The 10,155-nt window shown below is 34.1% G+C and overlaps 1 pseudogene; it reads left to right on the top strand.

The window, feature by feature from the left end:
* Positions 1–8,425: 8,425 nt before the first annotated feature.
* On the top strand, positions 8,426–9,766 carry LOC139034735 (protein SET-like; annotated as a pseudogene).
* Positions 9,767–10,155: the final 389 nt, after the last annotated feature.

The following is a 10,155-nucleotide window of genomic DNA, read 5'->3' on the forward strand; positions in this document are numbered from 1 at the left end:
TGCAGATGACACCACCCTTATGGCAGAAAGTGAAGAACTAAAGAGCCTTTTGATGTAAGTGAAAGAGGAGAGTGAAAAAGTTGGCTTAAAGCTCAACATTCAGAAAACTAAGATCTTGGCATCCAGTCCCATCACTTCATGGCAAATAGATGGGGGAACAGTGGCTGACTTTACTTTTTGGGGATCCAAAATTATTGCAGATGGTGATTGCAGCCATGAAATAAAAGATGCTTACTCCTTGGAAGGAAAGTTAAGACCAACCTAGACAGCATATTAAAAAGCAGAGACATTAATTTATCAACAAAGGTCTGTCTAGTCAAGGCTATGATTTTTTCCAGTAATCATGTATGGATGTGAGGGTTGGACTATAAAGAAAGCTGAGTGCAGAATTGATGGTTTTGAACTGCGGTGTTGGAGAAGACTCTTGAGAGTCCCTTGGACTGCAAGGAGATCTGACCAGTTCATCCTAAAGGAAATCAGTCCTGAATATTCATTGGAAGGACTGATGTTGAAGTTGAAACTCCAATACTTTGGCCAGCTGATGTGAAGAGCTGACTCATTTGAAAAGACCCTGATGTTGGGAAAGATTGAAGGCAGGAGGAAAAGGTGATGACAGAGGATGAGATGGTTGGATGGCGTCACCACCTCAATGGACATGAGTTTGGGTAAATTCCGGGAGTTGGTGATGGACAGCCTGGTGTGCTGTGGTTCAAGGGGTCACAAAGAGTCAGGCACGACTGAGCAACTGAACTGAACTGAACTGGAGGAATAGGTGAAGTTTTTTTTTTTTTTTTAAGATCTAAAAAATGATTTTTGAAAAACTCCTTGGATTTAAATGTTATGCAGCATGTATTCATACTACTACAACATTAACTTCCATCTGAGATCAACAAGAAATTACTTTTGTTTTTCTGATGATGAGCAGAGAAAGAAACGACTTGTTCAGAGTCATCAGGCAAATGACAATTACTTGAACTCAAGTTTGGAAAAGTTTTATGAGTATTTGCAAGCTAACATAAGACTCAGGACTTCTACGTTCTATGATTAAGATTTGGCATAGAGGCCAATATTTAAACTTCGGTGTCAAAAGATGTGACTTCAGTTCTGGTTCTGGCTGCTGATGTGTAAAACTACTCTATAACTCGGAAATATTGCAATTTTTTCCCTCCCAAATGTAAATGTTCAGCCTACTCCCATCCATGCAGCATCTGCTAGCTTCACCCTTAAAAAAAAAAAGACAGAAATATAATTTGTTAAACTCACATGTTTATTGAGGGGATTTGATTTAGGTAATGTCTGGGAAAGGATTGTAAAATATAAAGAACTACTCATATATGAAACATTATAATTGAGTTTTGTTGTCAAGATAATACACATTTGTCATTGCCTTTTCTCTAATATGTATTTGCTGTGTTATTCTATATAACATTTCCGGGGAAAAAGCAAACACATTAAATTCAATAAATTATTTATGTGCCAATTATAATAAAATAACCAACAACCCTGAAATGTCCCTCATGCTTAATTCCAGTTGATATCCAAAGATAATCACTATGGTGACCTCCATTATCATAGGTTATTTTTGTCTGCTTTTAAACTTTATAGAAATGAAGTTACGTATACTATTATATTAATATTTTTGAAATGGTTTCTTTTGCCCACGGTTATGTCTAGGAGATTTATTCATGTTATTCCATATAAGATTAGTTCATCATTTTCCACTGCTCCATAGAATGAATATACCAGAGTGTATTTATCTATTCTACCACTGATGCATGTTGTGTTTATCTACTTTGGGGCTAGAGTGAATAATATTTTGCTATGCATGCATGTGTCTTTTGATGGATATAAGAACGTATTCCTCTTTAGTTTGATGTGTTCTAAGGCATACATGTTTTTAATTTCAGCAAATATTGCCAAAAATCCTTTTTGGAGTAGTTTTACAAATTTACACTCAAATCAGCAATCTAACACTGTCCTGTTTGTGCTAGCACTTTTTATATTTTCTGTCTTTTTCATCAGAACCATTCTCAGAGTACCTTCCTGTAGTTTTAATTTTTATTTCCCTGAAGACTTCAGAGCTGACCTATTTAGGTGTCCTATTTTGTAAAGTGCCTTATTAAAATATTTTTGCCCCATTTATTTTCTTTTATTTATTTTTTTGCTTTTGCCTTTCTTTATTGGGTTGTTTATACTTTCTTTACTGATTGTTTGGAATTCTTTGTACATTCTGAAGAGTCTTTTGTTGGATATGTGTATTAAAAATACATTCTTTCCACCTCTGTGTTGCCTTTTACTCACTTAATGTAGATTTAATAAAATTCAATTTATTGATCTTTTCTTTTTGTATCTTGTTTATAAAAAAATTTTTGTTCATCCCAAGATCATGAAGATACCCTTTTATTTTCCTTTAGACTAACTCTCAGGTCCAGAATATGGTTTGTTTCAATAAATGGCTTTCATATATATGTGCAAACAATTGTATTCAGGAGTTGGTGGATGAATTTTTACCATACACATCAAATAACTCAAAATGGTCAATTTGCATTTCTGTATCATCATTGCATTTTGTCATTTGACATCTAAACTATGTGGTTTCATTTAAATCTCCATCTGTTCTGGGACATATGTGAAAAATCCCTTACTAGGATTGTTGATTTGCCCAACTCTTTTTTTACTTCTATCAAAATTTTCTTTCAATTTTGTTACAAATATGTCAACAATGTTATTCAATACATTCAAATTTATAATTATTATATCTTCCTTTTTGAATTGACTTTATCTTCACAAAATGTCCCTTTTTATATTTTATTTCCTTAATTATTATTTAAATTTTCTCTGATTTTAATATAGTTATACCAGGTTTCTTACAGTTGTTACATCTTTCCCACTTTTTATATCAGCTTTTCTCTGTTCTTACATTTGAAGTATGTCTCTAAGAAACAGCATATAGTTCTCTCTTAAACATTTGTAGAATTCTATAGTCTTTATTTTCTGCTTGAAATATATAAATAATTTCCAATTAATGCAATTGTCAGTGTAATTAGACTTAATCTCATCATTGGGCTATTTGTTTTTTATTTTAGCATTCTTCCTTTTTCATATTTTGAATTTATAAATCACTTTACTCTCGTATTTTTCATTCTTAATTTGCTTTGAAATTATATCATTTTTTCTTCTTCCTTGAGGGGTTACTCTAGAAATTACTATATGCATGTTTCATTATTACCATCTGCTTTAAATCTGTACTTTATCATTTTCTCACCATAACAAGATTACCTTATTTTCACTGTTTCATCACTTTTGTGAACTTAGTTTTCTTGTTTTTTCATAATATATTGCTTATATTGTGTGTTCAGAATTCACATATCACTATTATTAGTATACTATTGTTTTAACTAAGTAATATTTATTTTCATATTCCCATATGTTTAACATTTCTAACCTTCAATCTTTTCTTCAGCCCCATGGTTCAATATGAGATTATTTTTCTTCAGGATTCTTTTAATAATTCTCAGAGTGTATATCTCTTGGTGACTGAATCCTGTGCATGTGTGGATGTGTGTGTGATGGCACTTTTATTTTGCTTTTAATCTTGCTAATAAATAAGATCTTGCTAAATATAAAATTCTAGATTGGCATTTTTTGTTACCCTTAAGAAGTTAATTTTCTTTTGGTTTCTGTTGAATAATTATTTATAACTTATGATCCTTTTTCTTTTCCCTGTTTTTCTTGGTATATTAACATTTTGCCTAATTTCTAATTTTCTGATTTATCTAGATACAATTTATTTGAATTTATGATGCCTGGGGTTTCTAATATTCCTGAATCTGTGGGCTAAGTAATTTCACCAATTTTGAAAATTCTTGACTATTATTTCCTCAAGTACTCCTGTCCTATCCTTATTCTTTTTTCTTTTCCTTCTGGGATTCCAATTATATATATGTGCATATTTTGAAGTGTCATATATTTAAGTTTTGCATTCTGTTGATTTCATATTTCCTTTGAGAAATATGTAAATAGAATCATATAATTTATACCCATGTCTGCCTTTCTCTACTCAATACAATGAATATGACCTTAATCTGTATTGTTGCTTGTAACAGAAATTCATTTTTTTCATTCTTGTATGGTCTTCTAATATTTAAGAACATTTATTTGTTTTCATTTCAGTTTATTACAAACAGTGCTATTATAAACAAAATTTAGCAATTTTATTTTATATAAGAATTTTCCTACTCTAATAATTTTTAAAATTATTCAAGTGATTCTAAATTATAAATTAAGCCCATATGCAGCTGAAAGATGGAAACCTGATTTTTAAAGATCTAAAGAGCTTTTGGGGGGCAGTACTATGATTGAAACTCAAATTAAAATAGAATTGTCTGTTGTTTTTTAATGCATTTGTTTGGCTCATGTCTTAAGATTAAAGTGATTCACAAAGCTTTGTGAATTCTTAGATGTGACTCCAATTGTTTTCACTTCCACTTATCACCAATTGGCATCCAAGTTTGTAACTTAAATCAGTGAAATTAATGCCATTCTTTCCTTAAGACATTCTTATAACAACTAAAAAGGAAAGGAAACACCTCAGGTTAGAATAACTCTGAGCCTCTAGGAAATATCTTTTTTCTCACTTTCTCTTTCAATTCATCTCCTTTTATGAGAAACTATAATCTTGTGACTTTGAAATTAATGTCTTTGTATTACTCTAAATATGGATAACATCTTTATGATGATAAAAATTCAAACAATAAATGAAGATTGCATCAGTGTCATTAGTCAGTTAACTTTAATTATGTTTACTCTAATGCTCAAGCTGATTCCCTTAAGCAAGCATTCCACTTGCTTGTACTCAAAAAGCAGCATTGCAGACAAATATATCACTTATTAACTGGCATGTACAATTTACTTTTAATTATATAAAAGAGAAGTTAAATTCCACTTCTTCACAAACTATGTGACCATATTCTGCAATCATCCAGAATGTCTGCTATCTCAGGAGTTACTGAAGGAGACATGTTCAGAGGTCTACTTGTAAAGTTTGAAAAGAGGGTTAGTCACATTAACAAAGTGATACATTGATTCACTCAACAGGAGAGGGAGTGAAACTCATATATCAACCATTACCTGATGATACATGATTATGACTACATTTTATGAATCAAATATGGCAGAGTGCATGGGAATTAAAAATGGAATAAAGGATCAGTTTTGGGTGGACCTGAGCAAAGTACAGGGAATGGAGACATAACACAAGCTCATTAAACACCACCATGGTAAATGCAACAGATTTCCTGGAGACAAAGGAATAAGTGAGGTATGGTATCTAAAGAGCAGAGAAAAGCTAAACAAAATGTGTGTGTAAGTTTTCCAGAGAGTGGAAGAAAACATCTTAGGAGGAGTAAAAAATAAAGGATAGATGCTTAAATCATCATGACATCAAGTGTCATCTGCTGGCAATCCAGTATTCCAAGGTAATACTTCTTTGAGGAGGAAGGCACAAACATCCTTGGTAAGATCCATGCCATCAGAGACTTTATATGCCTCACACAGGAAACCTGGACTATATTCCCTCAGTAATTAGGGCCTATTGAAGGCTTTGAGGAAGGCATAAATCATAGAAACATTTCAAAGATTCTCTGTTAGCTTGGTTTCCCACCAGACCAGAGATTGAGAGAAAGACTTGTGATGAGTTGTTCAAGACGGTTCCAGAGAACCATAGTGGAATTCCTGAGAGTGAGGCAGGGAAAAAAGAACATAAAGAATTAGTATTAAGGTCACCATTCTGGGCAGCAGGGTTTTATTTCTCCACCGACATTTTGGGAAATCTACAAACATATATGGTACAAAATTATCTGCCTGACTGATAGGAGGCAGGATCTCTTATTCCTTAGCTTATGTCTATAACAGGCCAAGGGTTCCGCTCAGCAGTTTTAAATCTCCCTACTTCAGTGCCCCACTTGCCCTCCCAGAATGAGCTCGGAGGGACAGCTCGAGGGGAGAAAGTGAAGGTGTGCTTGTTGTGAAACACTGTCAGGAGAGAACTGCTTTCCAGATGAGAATAGGGACACTGAAGGCATCTAATATACAGGTCTTGGGAGACAGATCACTTGATGGATGAGTAGCAGCAAGCCTAGTATTTCTGATAGAAATGTCAGAGAAAACCAGTAGGAGCCAGGAAAAACAGCCTTCTTGACTGTGTTTGTAATGTGCTCATAAGCAAGCTTGACTATTTGTTGGAATAAGTTACCAAATGGTGGTTTTGGCTGTGTACTTGTTTTGGTACTGTACATTGCAAACTTTAGGTAATATCATTGTCTTTGAGTAATATTTTAAATATTTTAGTGGAATACAGGCACAGACATTAGCTATTGTCTAATGAATATTTTACATAGTTGCATTTCAAAAGTTTCCATTTAATTTGCATTATAGCACAGGATATAATTCTAAATGTGCTGAAATTTTAGCAGCTTTAGAAGTTCTTTGTTTGGTGCTCTTGTTCATTTGTCATTAGTGGGGACCAAAGTAACCGTGGTTTCTTATGGTTGAATGTTTACATTGGCATTTCTCACCATTCTGGGCAAGGCTGTTATTTATTTTTCTGGTTCATTTCTTTTATTTCATAATAATCAATATGGATAATCCTTCAAAACTTGCCAGAATGACATTCAAACACATGAAGGATAGTTTGTATTTTGATGGTGGATATTTATTTATGTGAAATAGAGTTTTGATAAGAATCTTCATTGTACAGATATGAAAATGAAACATAGCCAAGGTAATTGGGAAATGAAATCTCAAAAACAAATGCTTCCATAAAGACAGTGAATCACATCTCTGTTTTGGATATTGGTAGTGCTTGATTATCTTGCCCTGAAAGTAAATCATCAAAACATAAAAAACTTGTCAAAACAAGACCTGATGTTTCAAGACTCAGTGTTGTTCCACTTCCCTCTTTCCTCTTATTTCTTCACCATTCTTTTAAAATTTAGAATCAGTTTCTGTGCACCTTATACATGGAAGAATTTTATGAAAATAAGAAGAATATTGTGCTGCCTCAGAATAGGACACATTTCTTCAAGCCTTCTTTTTAGACAACGGATATTGTTGAATAACTCTTACTATATCATATACTGAATCAAAAAAATCAAACTGGCTCTTTCATATGTACAATTTAAATATTTCTTTAGTAGAATCTCAAAACCCTCTGTGATGCATCTTTCTTAATTTCTTTCCACTATTTTTTGAGTTCCTTATCATATATTTTGTCTACTTGCTATTCCCTGTAGATCACGTGCTTTGTCACTACTTTTATGCCTAGCATATACCATCATGAGAAATTTAAGTGCCCTTCTTTAGGGATGAATATTATTTATTCTTGAGAAAGTAAGGAAGGACTCAATCTACCCTTCTCCATCACTCTCAACATATAACATTATGTCCAGAAATTGGAAATTGAGTGTCTTTCTTCTAATATCTTCTTTTCCTTTCTGACATATGTAGTATCTTCTGACATATGCATGTCTTCTTCTTTGTGCTAAGAAAAATATGTGAATAACTTTATCAGTTGCATCTGAATATTTCTACACTCTGAACTGCAGCATTGGCTATCCCACCTGTAAATATGCTTGATAGATGCTCACTGAACAAATGGATGAGTGGTGGTGTGAGCTATAACCTACCACATGCATTTCAAATTTGCAAAAAAAGAAAAATCACTATTGCAGTTTTCTGGACAAATGCAAATATTAAATCCAATGCAATATTTTTCCATTTCTATTCATCATCATGACCAAAACTCCATACATTTATTGAACTTACACTGTGTGCCAACTCCTATACAAATGTGAGGAATTTAAAAGAAATAAATCAAACAAGGATCTGTCCTCAATTTACTCACAGTCTAGCAGAATAAACAGGATATGTGTAGAAGAATATATGACAGCCCAATCAAGACCAACTTGATGTTGAATTAATAAAACAGACAATAATCACTATTACTCTTCAGAATTGGATGTGAGCTCTAGCAGAGACTATAGATAGATGGTGCTTCTCAAATTAACCCCAAAGAACACACTCAATATTAAATTTCTGATGCAACAATGAATAATAATGGTTTAATTTCATTTTTGATTACTAAGCGTTAAGCCAGGTAGTTATTACCAAACACTTAAAATGAATAAATTAAAACTCACAGTGTTTTCTTGATTTTCCCAAGCCCACTTGACATGAGAGGTGTTAGAGATTAGGTCTGTTGACTCCAAGTATCAATAACATCAGTACAACATGCTGCAGTAGAATTTCTTGATATACTTTTAAGTGGCCTGTTTCTTTATAATTTGCTGGACGCTTTAAAATTTTATCTAAAATCCAGTTCTCTGAGCTCACAGTTCCTCTTTCTTCTCCTGGGAGGGTTCTTGGCTTTTTTTCCCCCAGCATGGCCCCCAAACACCAGTCTTCTCTTCCACCCCAAGCGAAGAAACTGAAGAAAGCCAGGCCGACTCCTGCCTCCAGGCCAGATGAGGCATCTGCTTCTTCAAATTTGCCAAAGGAAGAAAAAGAACAGCAAGAAGCAATTGAACATATTGATGAAGTACAAAATGAAATAGATAGACTTAATGAACAAGCCAGTAAGGAGATTTTGAAAGTAGAACAGAAATACAACAAATTTCGCCAATCATTTTTTTCAGAAGAGGTCAGAATTGATCGCCAAAATCCCCAATTTTTGGGTAACAACATTTGTTAACCATCCACAAGTGTCTGCACTGCTTGGGGAGGAGGATGAAGAGGCGCTGCATTATTTGACAAGAGTTGAAGTGACAGAATTTGAAGACATTAAATCAGGTTACAGAATAGATTTTTATTTTGATGAAAACCCTTACTTCGAAAATAAAATTCTCTCCAAAGAATTTCATCTGAATGAGAGTGGTGACCCATCTTCAAAGTCCACTGAAATCAAATGGAAATCTGGAAAGGATTTGATGAAATGATCAAGTCAAACACAGAATAAAGCCAGCAGGAAGAGACAGCATGAGGAACCGGAAAGCTTCTTCACCTGGTTTACTGATCACTCTGATGCAGGTGCAGATGAATTAGGAGAGGTCATCAAAGATGATATTTGGCCAAATCCGTTACAGTACTACTTGGTTCCTGACATGGATGATGAGGAAGGGGAAGGAGAAGAGGATGACGACGATGATGAAGAGGAGAAAGGATTGGAAGATATTGATGAAGGAGGGGATGAGGATGAAGGTGAAGAAGATGATGATGAGGGGGAGGAAGGAGAGGAAGATGAAGGAGAAGATGACTAATGGAACACTGATGGATTCCAACCTTTTTTAATTTTCTCCAGTCCCTGGGAGCAAGTTGCAGTCTTTTTTTTTTTTTTTTTTCCTCCTCTTGTGCTCAGTTACCCTGTTTTTGAGGTCTCTTTTCTCCTTTATACCATGGTTCACAACTTATTTGGGGAGGGGGGAAATATCTTGAGCAGAATTCAGTGGGAAAAGAATCTCTACCCCTTTCTGTTTCAAATTCATTTTTATCCCTTCCTGTCTCAACAAAAACTATGGAATCAACACCACCATGCTCAGTGGGAAAAAAAGAAAAACCTTCTGCTCCCTTAGCTCTGCTGGAAGCTGGAGGGTGCTAGGCCCCTGTGTAGTAGTGCATAGAATTCTAGCTTTTTTCCTCCTTTCTCTGTATATTGGGCTCAGAGATTACACTGTGTCTCTATGTGAATATGGACAGTTAGCATTTACCAACATGTATCTGTATACTTTTTCTTGTTTAAAAAAAGAAAAAAAAAAACTTAAAAAAATGGGGTTATAGAAGGTCAGCAAAGGGTGGGTTTGAGATGTTGGGTGGGTTAAGTGGGCATTTTGACAACATGGCTTCTCCTTTGGCATGTTTAATTGTGATGTTTAATGGACATCCTTGAAGTTTAAGATGACACTTTTAAAATAAAATTCTCTCCTAATGATGACTTGAACCCTGCCACTCGATGGGAGAATCAGAAGAACCTGTGGGATCTTATTTGCAATTGACATTCTCTATTGTAATTTTGTTCCTGTTTATTTTTAAATTTTTCTTTTTGTTTCACTGGAAAGGAAAGATGATGCTCAATTTTAAAAGTGTACAAGTTGCTTTGTTACA

The sequence above is a fragment of the Odocoileus virginianus genome, chromosome 4 (genome assembly GCF_023699985.2).
Source record: "Odocoileus virginianus isolate 20LAN1187 ecotype Illinois chromosome 4, Ovbor_1.2, whole genome shotgun sequence".
NCBI lineage: Eukaryota > Metazoa > Chordata > Mammalia > Artiodactyla > Cervidae > Odocoileus > Odocoileus virginianus.